General features: G+C 38.9%; 1 long non-coding RNA gene across 1 annotated transcript; it reads right to left on the bottom strand.

The window, feature by feature from the left end:
- Positions 1–10,621: 10,621 nt before the first annotated feature.
- On the bottom strand, positions 10,622–17,908 carry LOC113966713. The gene is made up of 2 exons (XR_003533935.1): positions 17,822–17,908; positions 10,622–10,740 (listed from the first exon to the last, which is right to left on the bottom strand). It is a non-coding gene; the product is annotated as an uncharacterized LOC113966713 (long non-coding RNA).
- Positions 17,909–19,164: the final 1,256 nt, after the last annotated feature.

The raw sequence follows: 19,164 nt of genomic DNA, 5'->3' as shown, positions 1-19,164 counted from the left end.
TGAAATATTCTACATACAGGCTGTCTGTACCTACATGCCAACTTAGGTTCCTGAAGACAACCCTTAAGCACCACCAGACCCTTTTCAGCCCATGTGCAACTCCATAAACACTTGAAGGCCCTGGCCCAGAGGTTTGGTGGGCAAGCCCACCCTGACCGGGGTTCCAAAGCCCATATCTAATGCCACACTGCTCTGCTACTGGCTTGCCCACGGGATTTAACCCAGCATGAGGGAAGATAAATGGGGCAGGATGGATGGAGCTAGATGAAATTCAAGCATTTCTGCTTTATCAAATACCCCAGGGAATAGCTGCCTAGGTTGATGTTCAGAAGATCCCACCTGATTTATCATAGATTTTCCAAAAAACTAGGCTTTGGGATATTTGATGGTGAGGCTACCCCTTTGAAGTTGTTAGCTGTGTTTAAAGTGTGTAACTGCTGCTTGGGCTGCAGTGAAAAGAGCCTGTTCTTCAGGAGTCATTGCCAGACTTGGAATCTCAGTCTCAGGTCACAGTGCACTGTCTGGGCAAGGGAAATGACCACTTGTTCTGCCAGGCTCAAGACAAAGGTTCCTCTGGAAAACAGTGACAGATATGAAGAGTGTTTGTCTTCTGGGTCTTAGGGACAAGTAAAATAAATTCTAACTTCTCATTCAATCTCAGGTCCAACAATCCCAGGGGAATCTTTAGAGCTTTGCTTAAAAAAACCCAAAGTAGAACAAACATGCTTCTCCTCGGTGCCAATTGTCAATTCACAATCCTGTGAACCTGAATGACCGAAGCACTTTTTTTATAACAAAATAAAAGGATATATCAAAATACTATTTTTTCTTATATTGAATTAATACACATGTTAGAATTTAATTCACAAGATGCTGTTACTTGAATTCAATTTATTTTTAAATAGAAATTAAAAGGTTTTTCCCATCACAACTGCTTGATTAAAATATTTTAAGAGGTGATACTGGTTTTAGAACTTGTGGCTTTGATAACTGGTACATGAAGGCAATATCTTTTGAAGAAATGAGAGAATGGAGGTGAAAGAGGGTAAAGCAAAGTTTGTGAAAAAAAGAGTTATTAGATTCAGTAAGAAATGTAGGGTAGGATTGCATAATTAGATGAAAAGGGGTCAAAAGTAAAGCATGTCAAGAAGGACTTGAAGTGGTGAAAGGCAACTTTGAATTTATCCCCTGATTTAGTTCAGCACAAATACAAAAAATAAAGTCTGTGGAGCAAAGGAGAGGCATGTTAAGGAATTGTTAGGGCAATAAAAGCATAAGAGAAAAAGAACAGTCTAATTAACAAAAAGCAAAGAGAGTTGGAAAAAAGAAATAAAAACTATTGCAACTCTGAACACTGAAGGAAAAGATAGGAGACTCAGGACCTCAAAATCACAGTTCTTGGAAATGACATTTACTGAGGGAATGGGCAAAAGAAAATAAAAAGAAAGTACAAGAAAATGAGCTGAAATATTGATATGATATGCAGTGTAAATAAAGAGAAAGAAGGCAGTAGTCATAAAAGCAAAGAACAGCAAAATAAGTCAAAGGGAAAGCATTCGAGAAAGAGAATGTGATTTTTTTTAGAGAATTTCTAGATGGTCTCTGAGAATAGATATTCACTGTAAAAGAGGCGAGAAAATACAGACCCTCTCAACTGGAACATGAAGAGGAAGGACTTGTTCACTGGTCCATACTTGGATTTAGGGGTAAAGTGTTAAATTATATGAGCGAAACAGGTCAAACTGGTGAAGGAGCAAGATGCCACTTGCTTGTGTGGTCCCAGACAGGTTGTGGTTTGCCTAGATCAGCAACCCCCAGCAGCCAGACTGGTGTCTGACCATGACCCACTGTCCACCATCCCTCTGATGTTCCTGTCTGATGCAGAGATGGATGTTGGTGGGGTCATCCACATTAAACACCCCTGAACCCAGTGCTACCCCCATGGAAGGACCTAGCTCAGCTATCACTGCCCACCTCCTCCCAAGAAACCACTTTTTCTCAGCTCACCACCTCCATAGCATCTCTCAGGCACAAGCAAATGCAGGCACCTTTCCACCTTTCACTCCCAGTGGCCCTTTCCCTTTGGATTTTAAAGCATTTAGTGGATTATACCACTTATTACTCCTTCCTTTCCCTTTCCAACATGCTTTCAGTCCTTGCAACTCCCGTGATCCAGCTGTTTATGTCACACTCTAGTCCATTCAATGAGATTGTGCTGATGTAACAAGCTATACAAGGGTAGCTTTATTGGAAAATAAATTAAAAAAAAAAACCTTTAGCAGTCTGTCCTAGAGGAGGTAGATTATCTGAGGTTATTCCCACTTGTACGATCCTAATGTTTGAAGTAGTACGCCCATTTATATACACTTCTGTCTGTTTGGTTGCCTGCACAATGGGACTCTTGTATAGTCACTTATTGCTCTGCAATCTTCACTTTTTAAAATCTGTTGTATGATGCATCATTAACTCAAGGTGAGACTTCCCTTCCAGTCATCTCCTCTAACCTTACTGCATAAACTGGTCTCCTGGGTAACAGTGCTCACGGATTATCTGAACATCCTCAGTTTTAGGGCAGACTTTGTGTTACTCTGCAGCTGTGTAGTCATTTATGCTGGCACAATGTGAAATACACATATGGTTTGAAATTAGCCTGGTGTAAATGAGAACACAGATAAATGGAGAATAAATGTAGCTTTTTTTGTCTGGTTTTTTTTTTTTGTTCCTTTGTCACCTCTGTGAGCAGAACTAGCAATAGGCAAATAGGCCTGTAATCGATGGTATCTTTTTTAGAGTCAGCAAAACAAAAGGACTTTCATCAGATGTTCGTTCACACTTGTAAAATTTATATTAGGAATGGGAAATACAAGAACTCCCAAGACATACCTATAAACAGAGGATGCAGGAAAGTGAGTTGAGAGGCACCTTTATGCAAGTTAACGTTTTTCATTAGCTGAAGGAATGACTTCCAGGTTAAGCACTTGTGGTTAATAGAACTTTCCAGGTGATATCAAGTCAAGGTAATCCATACCAACCTTTAAATGCACTGCAGACACTGCGTAAATAAATATGTGAAAGCTTTTATTTGGTGAAAGGCTTAGCTGACACCTGGCACTGTGCTGGCTTGTTTGTTTATACACATCCAGGCCTGGCTCTAGCAGAGGAAAAAAGAGGCACTGCACTCTAGATTTATACTTTCCAGGGCATGGCATTCTGCCTTTCATGTGATAATGCCCAGCACCACAGGGGATCCCTCCTTCCCCTGCTGGCACTGAAATCAGGGCTGCTTCAATCCATGACCAACCTCCACAGACGTATCCAACTTGGAAACGGAAATTTCACAGCTTTGTTGGGTTTTATTGTACCAAATGTGTAGATGAATTCTTTTATAGAGATTAGAGGCCCGTACTTCAGCCAGGATAAACTGGCTCATTGACTTCAATAGAGCTTAGCTGATTGATGCAGGCTTTGGGACTCCTCCTGCTTGGTCAAACCTCATTCTGTTTTTTTTCATCTGAATGAATGCAGACTGGAGGGAAGGGCCCGAAACCATTTTAAGTACAGAAACAGTGACATTGTCCTGCGTAAGATCCTGTGTGGATCAGCTTCCCACAGACTGTTTGCAGCTCCCAAAATCTGTGGCCTTCCAGGGAAATATCTTACTGTAGGTTCTGAGTAAATTTGTAGGAGAAGTTTCCTGAAAGTAGGGAAGCTAGGATCAATGCTGCATTCCTCTTTTTTTTAATTAGTTGAAGGTGGTATACCAAGTACACAAATTTTATAGAAGAGTTGTTATTTGGACAAAATAGTTCTAAGTAAAGGCAGAGCTACCACAGTGTGAGATATCAATTACCAGGTCCCACTGTAAATATGGAGGTGTTGATTTCTATTTTTTTATGGTGAATGTAGAAGATAAAGTAAATGAATGAATAACTGGTTGTCACTCATAGAAACTAACTGAAATCCAATAAATGCTGTTGAAATGTGGATTGTACAGGTACTGCAGGTTGAGACTAAGTGAAAAGTTCTTTTGGATCTCTGTTTCAGGTTATTTTCTGACTCAGAAAGAGTAAAGAATCTTTTTACATTCAATTAACCAAGAAGTGTTGTTTTCATCGTTACAAAAAAGAGAAGAAAAAGTAATGCTAAAGACTCAACAATTTAAATCCAGCTTCCCTGACTTTCAAGATGCTTCAATAATTGAGAAAAGTGGGGAATATAGGTTCTTCAGCTCTTCTTTGTCCATGAATTTCTGCATCCTGAATTGAAGGAAAACAACGTACTTTGAAGCATCTGCTTTATTACCACCATTAAATCTGCCCCCCCCCCTCTTAGTTATTGTATTTTCATTTATGATAAGTCTGTAAACCTGTAGTAGTAGCTGGCATTTTTAAGACACAAAGTTTTTCTCGTTATTTAAAATTAAGAAGATCACAAAGGTAAATCCAAAGTGATGTCTAAAAGCAGTTCTAGTCACACTGATATCATGAGTAATTGGCCTTTTGCAAAACCCAAATGATCTTCTCATAGTACAGCCAATTACTGTTCTAAGTGTCCTGGTATATTTTACCATTATTAGGATATTATGGAAGACTAAACAAAAGGGAGATAGATTTTTTACTATAAAAATCAAAGAAAACAAAATATATTCTCTTTAAGTGTTTTGAGTTGTTCTGTTTTTTTCTTCTTTTTTTTTTTTTCTCCTGCTGAAGGACTTCACTTTATTTTTGTGTCTGCATTTTGAGTTGTTATGATATACGTAGGAACCTACTGGTCAAACAAAAGGGAAAGGAACAAATGCATAGACAGTTGAAACCAGGACAGCTGACCTGGGAAGATGAAGTATGACTGTGTTGTATCGGTGGAGGGGCATGGACAAATGCTCATAGGCCACTATGGTCGGCAAAATGTCGGCTTTATTAGAGAAAAGACAGCTTATATACTACTTATGACACACAGACGTGATTCTTCTCCAGGTCACATTGGATACATAAGGAAAGCATACTGCGTTGTACAGTACTAATTGGATCACAGCAGGTGTCCATAAAACTTGTTTACCTGCCAAAAGAACTCCTCCTTCACCTTGGCACAAGGCCTGCAGCCATATTAGTGGTGCAGCACCCTTTACTCTCTGCACCCAGCCATGCCAAGGCAAAGGTCGCAGAAATGCAATAGAAATTGTTCACACAATTTCTGTATCCCGACAGTGTTGGGATGAGATGAGGAAGGCCAAGGCGAAGCTGGAACTGAAGCTGGCAAGGGATGCAAAGAATAACAGGAATGGCCTCTGCAGCTATGTTAATCAGAAAAGGAAGGTCAAAGAAGATGTATGCTCCCTCCTTCATAAACAATGGATGAGGAGAGGGCTGAGGTACTCAACAACTTTTTGCCTCAGTCTTCAATGGCAACCTCTCTTCCCACACCTCTTAAGTGGATGGACAGCAGGATGGGGACTAGGAGAGCAAAGTCACTGTAAGTGAAGATCAGGTTCATGACCACCTGAGGAACCTGAATGTACAGAAGTCTATGGGATCCGATGAGATGCATCCCAGAGTCCTGAATGAATTGGTTGATGTAGTTGCCAAGCCTCTCTCTGTAATCTTTGAAAAGTCATGGCCCTGAGGTTAAGTCCAAGGTAAGTGGAGAAGGGGAAATATTATACCCTTCAAAAAGGGTAGAAAGGAGGACTCTGGGAACTATTGACCTGTCAGCCTCACCTCTGTCTTCCAACTCTTTCCATTCCATGATTCTATTATTTTAATTATAATGCATAGGGTTTTGTTATTGTTTCATGTCTGTTTTATGCTTCTTCCCTTGTGTTGGCTAAAAATTTTGGAACAGAACTAGTATAAAATATTGTTAAAGGGGATAATTTTTCTCTCTAATTTTTCTTTTCATGACTGAGTACAATTTCTGCAGTGAATTTTTCTGACCAGAGGGGTAACATTATTTAGTTACAAAGCTACTGCATTTTTTTTAGGGCAAGAATTCTTATCTGGTGTACTATGAAAGATTCCAAGCATTCTAAGAAAAAGCTGTACCCAAAAGTACGAAAAATTACTCTTTTCCTCATTTTATCTAAATATCTATTGAAAAAAGAACTGGAATCTACTAAGCCTTCAAGTTTTTATGAAATTTGATAAGGAAAGCATCCTTTCATAGCATTTTATTGCCTTGGGTACTTCTTCTAGTATTACAAAAAAATTATTAGCATTATTTTATATTGGTTTGGATGCAGAAGGAATTTCAGACATTTAAAAACATGTATTACAGTTTACTCAGTTGTAACAAAGAATTCAGATTCTAAGAGAGTAAAGTAATATTATTATCTAATCTTAATCTAAAAAAAGGAATTATCTTTTGGGTTTTTGGTTTTTTTTCTTCAGTTGGTTGGTTGATTTTTAGGCTTTTCCTGACATCATTCCTGTAAATGATAATCATGGTGGGATAAGAGATTGCACTTCTTTTGTAACTGCTACCAACCAGGGCAGGCTACAGCTGTGATGAAGGAGAGTTGTGTGGTCTTCCTCATCTGGCAGTATAGGTAGAAGTACTGGGACATGGAGGACTGCAGGTAACTTTTTCAGTTACATGTGCCTTTTTCAGTAACATTTCCAGATTTCTACATTCATATTTTATTAAACATTGAGCAGACTGTAGCAAGTGACAATGTGACTTGCATTTTGTACCCCTGCAAAGAAAGCGGAAGAAAAAGAATTCTAGTTGTGCCCCTGGGACGAGGGTTGGGGTGAACTGCCATAAATAACTGCTTATTTTTCCTCCCTTGGTGTGCAGGAATAGGAATTGGAAGATAGGCAGATCAATACACTAAATAGGGCAGCTGAGTCAGGCAGGAAATATTGATATTTACTGTTCATTTGAGCCTGCAATAAATGACCATCCCTTTCCTCAAAGCCTGAAAAAATAGGGAGTGCGTCATGCTGTGGAGGTGTGTTGTCTCTTGGGATTTCTGTAGAAATGAGTAGTTTATGCAGTCTGAAAGGTTAGAGTCTCCTGAAATGTTCTGCCTATGTTCAGTATCTCTGTCCTCTGGACACCTGGAAGGATTAGCCTGGAGGCACTCTTTTGATGGAAGTCTCTTTCTTGAAAAGGGTTTAAAGTAATTTAGAGAGTGAGAATTTCCTCAACCTCTCAGCATGGGTCAGGACTTAAGTATTTCCTTAGTGAGGTGCTCCTCTGTGTAAAGCTACTTCTCGAAGTGCTCATTCCTTGGAGTGAGGAATGGCAGACCTGACCAGGGAAAGCTGGGGGCATGGCTGGAACGGGCAATAATCTCAGGAAAAAAAAGGCACACTAGATATCATATGTCTGGAAACATTTTTTTTTGGCACAAGAACATAGAATATTGCTTAAGATATTAGGGAATTTAGACACCTGTGGATCTAGGGAGGGTGCTGGATAAGGGAGCTATAAGTTTGTGTGTAGGTGTGGTTAAATGTGCAAAAGCCCCTCTCTAGATTTTATTTTGGCAGCTAACCTTCAAAAGATTGTTTTTCTTGTCTGGAGAAAGGGAAATAGGTAAATTTCTACTTTCTATTGGAAGGAATTAGCAATTGCCCCTAAAAATAAGCATTAATTATTCCAGTTGTTTTGACTGTATTCACAAACATTTCTGTGCAATAAATAAAAGCATGTGAAAGGGATACTGAAAGTGTATGGATGTATAAGTAGCAGCAAGAGATATATTTTAAATATCTAGGTGTTTGGAGGCTTATGTGGCCAAACTTTCCCTACTTTTAGAAGCTAACCCTTAATTTCTGTGAATGTTACAGTAAATAAAATCCTGCTCCCACGAAGTCAGTAGGAGTTTAACCATTGAATTTAGCAGGAGAGGACTGAGCTGTGTAACTGTTATTTAATGCCACTGCCTGTAGGAAAACTGAATACATTTATTTTGCTTGGGAACAACATTGTATAATAATTTCACAAAATTATGAGGTTATATGACTTGTAGGAAGTATAATTCTTGGAGGGAAAAGTTGGTCCAACAGATGTAATTTGCAATATATTACAATGTAAATTTTAATTCCAGTTAACGTTAAAGGAAACTATCTGAAATAATTTAAGGTGCAAAGAATAGCATTTAATGGAAGGAACTTAAACATAACATTATTATATATCAAAAAATTATATGTAAAAAAATTGATTTGCCAAAAATTGTTCACACTAGATTAAATCATGCCATGGGTAATGCTCAAAATGAAGACTATGGTGAAAGGTAGCCAAAACATTGAGTCTTGGTGGAGAGCTTGTCCTCACTGCACACAGTAGAGCACAAAGTAATTTGTGACACTTAAATTCTGTAGTGAAGCATCCTTTCCTCTCACAGTGATTAGGCTTTCATTCCTTTCACCAGTGTGTGATGGTGACCAGTTCTTCACTTTGTCTCACCCTGGCTGGTCCAGAGTGATACCCTGCTTCCATTCTGGAACAGCCTTTGTGACCTCCACCAAACACCTGAAGGTGTCTTTACCTCTCCTACTTTCCAATACAAATGCAAACATGTCACTTAGAGTAAGATTTTACCTTGAATACATCCTCAAGGGAAGTACACATCTTCATGCACAGTATGTAAGAATAATTCCCAAAGAGTAATCTGAGACCAGTCAGAAATGTGCACGAAGCAAGTACTTGTTTTAAAGCAGTACAAAACACATCTTTGACTAAAGCTGAAATAATTTATTTAAAACTGGACAACTTTGCAGTGGTACAATTGTAAAATTTCTCTTTGTGTCCAGAGATAAGTATCTGACTGAAAGCTATCAAAATTTCTAGAGTTCTCAATCACAGATATAATAATACCATGCTTAGCTGTGTGATGAAAATTGCTGTTGGAAGTCTGATAAATCTCATTAGATGTTATCCAGGGTAACAACCTTGACCAGTCGACTTCTTTCTAACATGGTGCATTCATATTTAGATGTGGTATATCCAGGATAGCGTTCATACTATATTCTTTCACATGCTGAGAGATAAAAGCACAGCCTTCTCAAATTCTCTTTATCTTCCGACAGTTTATGTTCAAAACAGACCTGATTGCTACAAGCAATCATCCTCTCTTTCTTCTTTCTGTCTGTGTTTCAGACATAAGGGAAATTTTCCACCAAGGCGTAACGTTGCTGTGAATGGATTGACCTGGGTGCAGGGCAGGAATGGGGCTTCTTGGACACAGGGAGCTCCTGGTGGGAGAGAGAAGTTAAGGGTTATAGCTCACCCTGTCTACAATGAGGCATTGTATCAGTGGACCAATGCTGTTTATGGTTAAAACAGTTTGGATGTTGGGCTGGGGTTCTGACAGAAGGTGGAACCTTAGATGCCACCCTTTTATGAAAGTGCTGTACATGTGCCTATGAAACACCCTATTTATAAAATACGTTGGGGAAGACATTCAGTCCAGGTAGCTCAGTGTGCAAACTGTAGTGCCAGATTGAGCTCTGCTTGGTAGGAGCCCCAGGCAAGAGGCCAAGAACTGCTGACCTCTTGCATAAAAAAGGGCACGGGGACCTGTGGCATCAGCCAGCTGGCTGGACAATTACAGACACAGCAGGAGCCCATGATGCCCAGCATGGTGTAGCTGCAAAGGGGCTTCTGTCCCAGCTCAGGTGCTGTAAGTGTGACTGTCATAGTGGTTCCTGGATGGTTGGACAGGGAAGTTGCCTTAACATATACCTCCTCTGGTGATCTTAAAGGGCTTTACTCAGTGAAGGACTAAGACAGATGCATGTGAAGTGACTGGTGCCTAAAGAAGGGGCCATAAGGTGAATATTGATCAGTCTTGTCTTCCTTGCCCACACTTGATGGTTGCCATCACAGAATCGGTGTTTACTGTGGCTGTAAGGGGGATCCTAGACAAATTCAAGCTTGCACAGACTCCTGACCTGCTACTGCTGATAGCTGTTCAGTCAGGACTATCTAGAAAGCAGGAGGTCTTAAAGAATTTTTTACTTCCAAAGTGTTCGCCTTCTATCCTTTGAGGCCAGGAAGGCTTATCTTCAGTATCCAGCAGCATTGGCAGGAAAAAATGAATACTTGTGTTCACGCATGAATTCTTTCATTTGCACATGAATATCAGTGTCACTGTGAGGAACAGCATCTCCACAATACCTGTGATAACCAAAATCTCCTTGCATGAATAATGGCAGAGAGATGATCAACACAGAGAGATGATCATGCCAAACTGAAACAGAACATACGGAAGCATTTGTGAGTAAATGCTTCTTTCCTTATATAGTCCAGCTGCACAGCATTTTCTGTCATGAGTTTACTATTTATAAAGCCTTGTAGGAAATTCCAGTTTGTGTTATACTGACTCCTACATAGTCTGAGTAATAATTTATAACAACATAGAGACAGACTGTATTTTAAGAAAGAGGCAAAGAGCCAGAGTAAAGGTTGAGCCTACAGCCTGACTTCTGCATTTCATGACATTTGAGAACTTGATTTATCAACCTTAATGTTACATTAACATAAGCACATAATTTCCTAGGAACTTCACATCAAATTTAAAGAAAAAAAAAGAAAAAGAAACAAAGAAGGTCTGAGTGTAAAATCACTGTAAATTCTTTCCTCTGTATCTTGCATTGCTTTCACAAAAAAATCCAGATTGTGCTTTGTAGCTTTATTGTCCTATGAGCTTGGAAGGAAGAAAAGACCCTCTGTTCAGCAAAAGGCACTTGTTGCTTAGAAGAGTATAATACTTTTCTCCTCAATGGACTGGGACATCTGTGAGGGATGAAAAAAAGAGCAATGTCTGATTGCTATCCATGCTCCAACCAGTTAACCAGAGGAGGTGAATAGGCACCTCAAAGTAAGGACTCTGGGTATAGTGTGTGTCAGGCTTCAATGTATGAATGTGTATGTGATCTTCCTCGGTCACACTGGTCAGAGAGACTTGCTCTTAACTGTGGTGATAACTTTGTGCACTAGTTACTGTTACAGCTACTGTGGTTTCTAATATGGGGTCAAAGTTTACATTCAAAACATAGATTCATGCATATTGTAACCCTTTGTGATTTTGCTTTGATTTTATCACATTATTCCTTTAGGAATAAAACAAAATCACAAAACACAACAACAAAATCATATTAAAAGTCCATGTTTCATTCTGATATTTCCTAGGTTTTGCTTGCTCTATTCAAATGACCTTTTTGGTTTGAGGTTTACTTTGACAGTATTTAAAAATAATAATAATGTTTAAAAATCAGTTAAATATCAGACTGACATAGCTTCCTCCACAATTAATGAATCATGGAAGCATGTAGCTAATCTTCTGGGCTACTAATTTTTCTTTAGAAGAAACTGAATGTTTCTTCTTCTTCTTCTGCCCTGAGATAAATGGAATTGCAGAAGGTTAAACACCCCACAGGAGACTCCATGTTCAGTTCAAATTTCAGCTAGTAAAGCTCAAGTAGAAGAAAACCTTGCCAATTTTGTGAGAGATTAATCCACTTATCTCCTAGTTACTTCACAGCCATTTCTTGCCTACTTCCTATTGATTCACTGTGTGCTTGAATTTTTCACTCTGCTTTCCTGTAGATGTGTTCCTGGGGTTTGAATGCTCTGAAGAAAGGAAGTCATGAACTTCTGGTAGGTACTCTGGTCTCTGACTACAGACTTTTCAAGGTAAATGTCTACTTTACATTTGTTTTATAAAATTTAGCTTATAATTAGCATTTTTTTTGTATTCTGGACTTCTTAATAATAGTTCAGAGTGGAACTTCATCATAGTTTAGGCTAGATACATTCTTAAAACCCAGCAAATATAAAAGGACAAAGATATTGCATTTCTATTTCATCATTTATGCATTTTATCCCCATTTTTCTTTCAAAATTTTTTTTTGCCATTCAGCACCAACTCCTCTAGTACTAGATGCTTATTATAAATGTGACATGCTCTGCCAGTTACAAGAAAAGCCCTCTACAAATCCACCAAAACTCAGCAGTGGTAAACTGAAGCCAGCTAGGCAACACTGCTGTCTGAGACAAGCTGAGATAGTCAAGAAGTTCTGTTGCAATTCTTCTGTTTTGGAAATGGCTGTTTTTACTTGACATCTGCACAACCTCAGGCCAAAGTGGCCAAAGTAAATATGTTACTATGAGCTAAAAAACCTGATTAGATCCATGTCGAATTTGCCACAGGCAAGGTTGAGCCCCTGTGTGGGCAGAAGAGGCTCTTGCTGGCAAGAACTGGTTTAGTTTTAGTAAGATAGCGTTGATTAACCTACCAATGCTGCTGGAGATTGATTTGATCTCCAAAATGAAGCTAACTATTAATTTGTACAAATTTTCATTCCCTTCCAGTAGATTTTATGCAAGTGTGTCAGGGATCTTTAAAATGCCAGAGGGCCAGTGTTGCAATTACATGTTCTGGAATATTTCTACATTCACTCTACATTCTGTAGTAATTGCTTCCTTAATTTCTGCCAGCATCACCCAAAATGTTTCTCACCTTGTCGACGCTGACTATGCAAAATTTTCCAAAATGCTGCACTAATTCTGATCAAATATTAAATAATTTTCTTACCTTCTATTGAGGAAGGAACAGGCAGTTTCTCGCATAAGGCAAATTCTCAACGATACAGTTAAGCACAGACAATGGATGTTATTACTATTTTATAGAGGAGATAAATACCTTAATTTTGTAACCAACCGCACAGTGTTATTCTCCCATTTGATATATCATCCTTTCAGCTGCTTCCCTACCTGTAACCTCTTTACCTACTGCCTTTTACTTTACCAGGTTGAGAAAAGATTGCAACAGCTTCAGCAGAACATCATCTGGCCCTCATTTCTGCTTTACTTAGCATTGCTATATGGTCTTTGTGAGGTGTGTCTTAAAGGTTGCAAGAGGAATGGATGCAGGGTACAGAAATACAGTTCCCAGTGCTGCAGGCACTGTGTCTGAAATAATTAAGGGGTTAGAAATTATAGCTCTTTTACTTCACCTTAGCAGGGTTGGGTTAGTATGCAAATAAACTTGTCTGTCCCATAAACAAAAAGCTGAAGTCTGTATTGTGTTATCACAAAATTCTTTTCAGGAACTGAGGCAAAAAGCTTTTGGTAGAATGGTTCCAAAGAATGCAAAACAAGTGTAAAGGGTTGAATTTACTCATTTATTAAGTCTATATAATTATTTTAGACTTTACCTGTTTTCTGCTGTAGCAGGTTGCTCCCTTTCAAATTAGCTATCAGATATTCTGCTCTGTGTTAACCTGTATTTTCATATCTATTTTATAACAAATGGGACAGAAACTTCCTTTCTGGAAACAGAACTAAAATTCAGCATCATGGAAGCACAAAAGGCAATGCCATTATCAAGGGATTCCCATGCACTTTTGCAACTCATTTTGGGATGCGCGGCACCTCCAAGTGACCCTCTCTTAATACAGCTTGTAGGAAATTATGACCTTCTTAAACTTCTTCTACCGTTGCATGCAGAAAAGCTATTAGCTTGTACAGAAAGCAAGTATTTATATCCACAGTTGAGGATTTTAATACAGGCCTGTTATTTCAGAGGTGAATTAAACTACTTGATTTTGAACAGAAAGTAGCAGTATTATGTAACACTGATTAGCCTTCAAATTAGTGTTAGAAAGAGGAATTCATGAGAGCTATCCCCCTTTTCCTTGCTCTGGCTTATTCTAACATTGGTGTCTCTGGAATTAGCTGTAAGTATGTCCTTGGCAGCTATGTAAACAAAGCTTGCTCCTGCAACCTAAATCGTGTGAGTTGCTGAGTGCTGCTGGAAAGAGGAAGAGCACCTTCTGCTACCATTGTCTTCAGCACAAATTGACAATGACACACCTTGTGTAGCCCACTGGGTTGCAGGGTTGAATTTATAATGAATTCACAGGGTTTTTTCCATGCCTTGTTCAAGACCATCAATACGAAAAATATGCTAAAATTTGGTAAGAGGAAAAAATGGTGATAACAATACTACAGGTTAAATCCTGAGCTTGTGTGAATAAGCACAGCACAACTGATTCCAGTGATACCGTATCAATCTATCCCTGCTGAGGTTCTGCTTTAAAAATTTTAATGGCTATCAGTTCAGAAGAAATACTTCAGATATATTGCTAAATAATGGTTTAGATGCCACAGCAAGAAACAGTATCATGCCACTTATTATTCCATTTTAAAACAATATAAGCCATGTGTGAGAAATTAAATCTGTCACCCTGTGAAAGAGTTCAGGCTGTCAAAATGGTAATAGAAATGAAATTTAATTACCTATTTTCTATGTTACCCATAGTAATTCCCCAGAAAATATTAAAGGAAATTGAAGAGGAGATTATCTTTTAAAGTGTTTTTATAATATAATTATTATTTTAATTACTTTCAGAAAAATCTGTACAATTCTTCAGAAAGCCAGATGAAAGTTATAAGAATTGCAGCTGTTTGTCAAGCTAAGATTAGCTGCCACTGACCATGACCATCATGCAGTGATGGCAGCCACAAGCTCACTTCTACAGATTTTCCTCACGCTCAGGCTGGCAATAGTCTGGGAGGAATGAGACTGATGCTGAGTTTTCTGTATCTCTAGAAGAAGGAAGCCATCAAGGAAGTACCTGTAAGCCCTTTCTCTCTGTACAGACCCGTATGTCTCTGCACTTTTTCTTTGTTGGAGCTGATCCAGCTCTACCCTAAGTGTCAGGGTCCCTTGAGTGGCAAACCCTCATTGAAGGTCCAGTGACCCCTGGATTAGGAAGGAACTGGCCTTCATTTTCCTGTGTGACTTTTACGTCTGTGAAGAGTGGAGCTCAGAGTCTGTCCTTGGCACAATTTCACCATGTCATGAGAAGTGAACTAATGCAGCAGGAGGTACCGCGAGACACCATTTCATACCGCAGCTTGAGGGTAAGCTATAGCCTGCAGGCTAAATAACACTGCAACGTGAGGCCACAAAGACCCACACCTCAATGTGTTTGCTAACATCGAGATTTTGCATAAGGGGAAAGAGGGGATCGATATAGCATGCAGAATGGAGAGTCAGCTGGGATGTAGGCTCCTTTGTGGATTTAGTCCTAAACTAATGCATACATAGTCTATAGAGTAAAAATCATGGACAAACTGCACTTACTCTACAAAGAAATTAAAATTCTTCAAGGCAGAAATTTTAAAAAGCAAATGATGGTGTCAGGTGTCTGTGTTATAGAAGAGTACATATTTTTTTCCAGGTCAAGTTTGTACGAGAGGATAGAAAAAGAAGACAATCAAAAATGAGATCAAAACCGGGCCATTACATGCTGCTGCTCTCAGAGACTGGTATTTCCTATCCTATCACAACATAGAAAACTGATTATATTCTACATGTCAAGAAAAATACCAAGAACAATGAATGCTTCACTAACTGTGGCATGAAACAGGATGTTGTGAGTTTATGGCCATTTGATCCCCACCTCCTTAATCCACTACAATATTTTCTGTTACGTTCCCGGATCCTCAGTGGGAACAAACTGGCAGAGATTTTAAGAGTAGGTTGTGATTTGTGTATGTGGTTCTCATGGTGGAGAGGCAGTGTTGGGTGGCTTCCTGCTCTCAGGAGTTTCATCTTTGGGGCATTACCTCAACTGGAGAGTACAGAGCCACGCTGAGGGAGACCAAGTAGCTCATGTGCGTGAACCTCGTTTGCCTTTGTGCTACAGACTGCAGAGCACCTGACCTCTAAGTGAGCCCATGCAGTGATCTGCAGTGCTTGACAAGCCTCTTTCTGATACTTAAGCTAAACTGTTTACAGCTTGCTTGCTAATTTCTCTCCTCCTCCAAATCCTGAAGCATAGAGATGCACTGATTATTAATTTCCTTCTCACCATCATCAAGAGGTCTTGGTAGTATTTGAAATAAATGGATAGTGTTCAGGGAATATGAGTCCTCATCAAAACTAGGTGTGAATGACAAGGGGGAGTTTATACCATGAAATAAAGTCAGATTCATCACTTATCCATTCTGAACAGGCCAGCCTCAGTACCAGAAGCAGTCAAGCCACAGCACAGCATCTTAGCAAACTAGCTTCACAAACTGGCTGTGCTTATAAGCCTGAGCATCGGTCTGACAAGGCTGATTTTGGGTTCACAGTATTTCTGTACTATGTAGATATATTGTTAGCCTAGGGCTAGCTTGGGGCAATCCACATGAGGCTGCACTGCACTAGGCAAGCACTCCCTCTCTCTCTCTTTGCGGAAGATGATGAATGTCTCTGTATTCGAGTCACTTCATGGAGGCTCTTGGAAAAGGGTTTCATTTTACCTTCTTTTGGTTCTTTCTCTAAGCACAGTTTGCATTTTCCAGTTATCTGTTCACATGAGAACTCAGAGTACAAGTGCCAGTCAGGGCTGAATTAGAGTGGCTGGTCAGGATAAGGAAACTTTCATGTTTATAATATAGTTTTAGAGAAATAAATATATAGAGCTAGATCATGCCCCCAAGGCATAGACTTGTATTTGGAAGAGTCTTCATGGCATGAATTGGATGTACTCTGATACTTGGCATGCATAGTTACAGGGAACTTGTTACAAAGGCTGCTGCATCACGCCTCTGGCTGAACCCTCCCTTGTCAACCACCATGGCTTTCCAGAAGAGCAATTAGGTGCAGTGCTTGAGTTCCCCTAGGCATCTGCGTTATGAGTCTATCTGACCCATATGCTGCAGAGGAAGACTGCTTATTCCTTCCTCTTTTCCTGTGACCACGGAGACAAGCCAGTGCATAACTAGTCCTCTTGTGATCAGTCAAACAGTTGTGCAATGCTGAGAAGGTAGAGAGGAAAGAACGAAGTATCCTAATTTCCTTTCCAAAATGAGAAGCAAACTCAAGATCTTACTCCTCTATATCACTTTATGTAAATAAAGCTGTGGGGCTGCAGCTCCCCGGTTGTTCAAGCCCTCGTAGCAATGAAATATTCTAAGAAAAGAAAAAAAACAAGAACTGCAACCTAGTAAATCTCAGACAAATCCTCACAGCTGAGATGTGGTCCTCATAATACAGTAAACATGCTTGTAGCTTGGCTCTTCAGGATGTCACTTTTTGGGTTTTTTTACATTTTGAAAAATAACATCTGCAAGGCTCTTCGAAGACTTTCAGGAAGGTTTTAAGCGTGGCCAAGGAACCTACTCTTTGTAAAGTAAGAGTCAGAAGTACTGAAGATGGATTCTATTTTCTTAACGTAAAGTTTTTTCAGCTTTATGTCCTCAGCTCTAAGTGAATGAACAATGCTGAAAGACAGTTATTTAATGGAGCAAGAATGACGGAAACAGGAGTCAGAGAATAGCCTCAGCTATCAGAAAGGAACAGAAATGGAGAAATACATTAATTAGAAGCTAAAATAAGTTCATATCCTAGTTTATGTTGAATTTCACATAGGAGTTTCATTAATTTCATTTTGGGGCTTTTCTTACAGCTTTGGAAGGTCCTTGAAATTTGACAAGTGTGAATTAGATTTTAAAAACTTTTCATTTCAGAAATTTTCCAGAGTGAGGTGATGAAATTATGCATTGAATGTGCTTTTCATAGTTATATCTGTTTTATTTAGTTTTGATCATGTTTTATGTAAAGTTTCCTGGATATAATTGCATTTCTTAGGTGTGTATCCCTCAGTTACTATTGAGGGGTGTTATATGACTTTTTAAGAGCATTTTAAAGTAGACATTTTACTTATCTGTTTTTACAAGACATAATTATTCTGTGATAACTGATAGGACATTGCAGCCTGTCTCATGCAGGCAGCCTTCTGTGAATTCAGAACAATCATCTTTACATCTTATATCTGCAAACAAGAAAAAGTGGCAGCATAGCGGCACCACGGTTTACCTTGATGATATTTTCAGAGCAAGAAAATCAACCATATATTTCCATTTCCTGAGTCCTCTGTCTGCCCACTTCTGATGGTTCTCAAATCTGTTCTCCAGTGTCAATGCAAATTTGTGACAGCATGCCCATTAGTCTACATGAATGAAAACATGACAGGCAGCACAACAAACTGTATTAGCATGGCCATTTTCTTTGTTAGCAATGGTTCAAGCCACCCTTTCATTAACAGTCCTTATCCTTATAGTTAGCGATCTTCCAATCTATACATTCATTTTGTTCTTTGCAATTTCAGTATTCCTGGGTTATTTGAACTATCATTTAAGAATACATATGACTTCATCAGGCCATCTTTTTTTTTATCCCTTTAATTTATACATTGGATAGGCCTTTAACCAACCTGGTTTAGAGGGAGATGTCCCTGCCCATGGCAGGGGAGTTGGAACTTGTTGATCTTTAAGGTGCCTTCCAACCCAAACCATTCTATGATTACTGTATTTAGTTATTCATGGAAACACATACATATGAGAGATTCAAGAAGTGAATGATTTCCACCATAAAGAAATTATTAAAGTAAATTCAGAAATCTCAGCATATGAGAGACACGTGGACAGAAAAGAGAGAAGGTGGAAATTGATAAAGAAGAATGGCAGGGAGGACACCATTTTCAAAGACCTTAATGATATCTTGGTGGAGTAACAGATAGACAGATTTTGAAGGCTAAGACCAGGGAAAATGCATCAGAAGTAGTGGACAGCCATGATCAAAGGCATGATTTTCGAAATGAGAAAATACGTCATTAGTTCTTTATTAAATCCTGTCTCGCAAAATCTCCTGCTAAAATACCATTTGTAGTGTTTGTTGCTTAAATATTCTGCCAAGCCTAAAGGTAAGGCTACCACTGTAATTCCTATCAGTCAAAGATTTGTAATATACAGAGTAAAAAAAAAAAGGAAGGAAAGAAATGAAAATTAAATCTGTAATCAAGCTTTGCCATCTGAGTCCCAGCCAGACTTTGCACCCTATTGCTTTCCATTGAACAAAACTGTACACGCAGTGTAACTGCAACTAGGACTTTAGTGATGTTTATTGAAGATAGATCTGTGTGTTGTGCTATGTACACAGATATAGACTTCCAACTGAAATTATATTATAGATTAATTACAAATGAGGTGATATTTTATGACAGAAATATGCTTGCAAGCAGAAATAGTTCATCTGTGTATCCTGTTTTGTTTCATGTTGTTAATGAAAACCTGTTTATTTCTTTATTCATATTCAGAAGGTCAAATAATCCTCAATGAGTAATGTATTAAATGAATTTTGACAGTCTTTTCTCTGCTGCC

The sequence above is a fragment of the Neopelma chrysocephalum genome, unplaced genomic scaffold, assembly GCF_003984885.1.
Source record: "Neopelma chrysocephalum unplaced genomic scaffold, ASM398488v2 Primary Assembly neopelma1_61, whole genome shotgun sequence".
NCBI lineage: Eukaryota > Metazoa > Chordata > Aves > Passeriformes > Pipridae > Neopelma > Neopelma chrysocephalum.
Note: the sequence above shows the minus strand (reverse complement) of the source record. Positions and strands in the feature narration are given on the sequence as shown.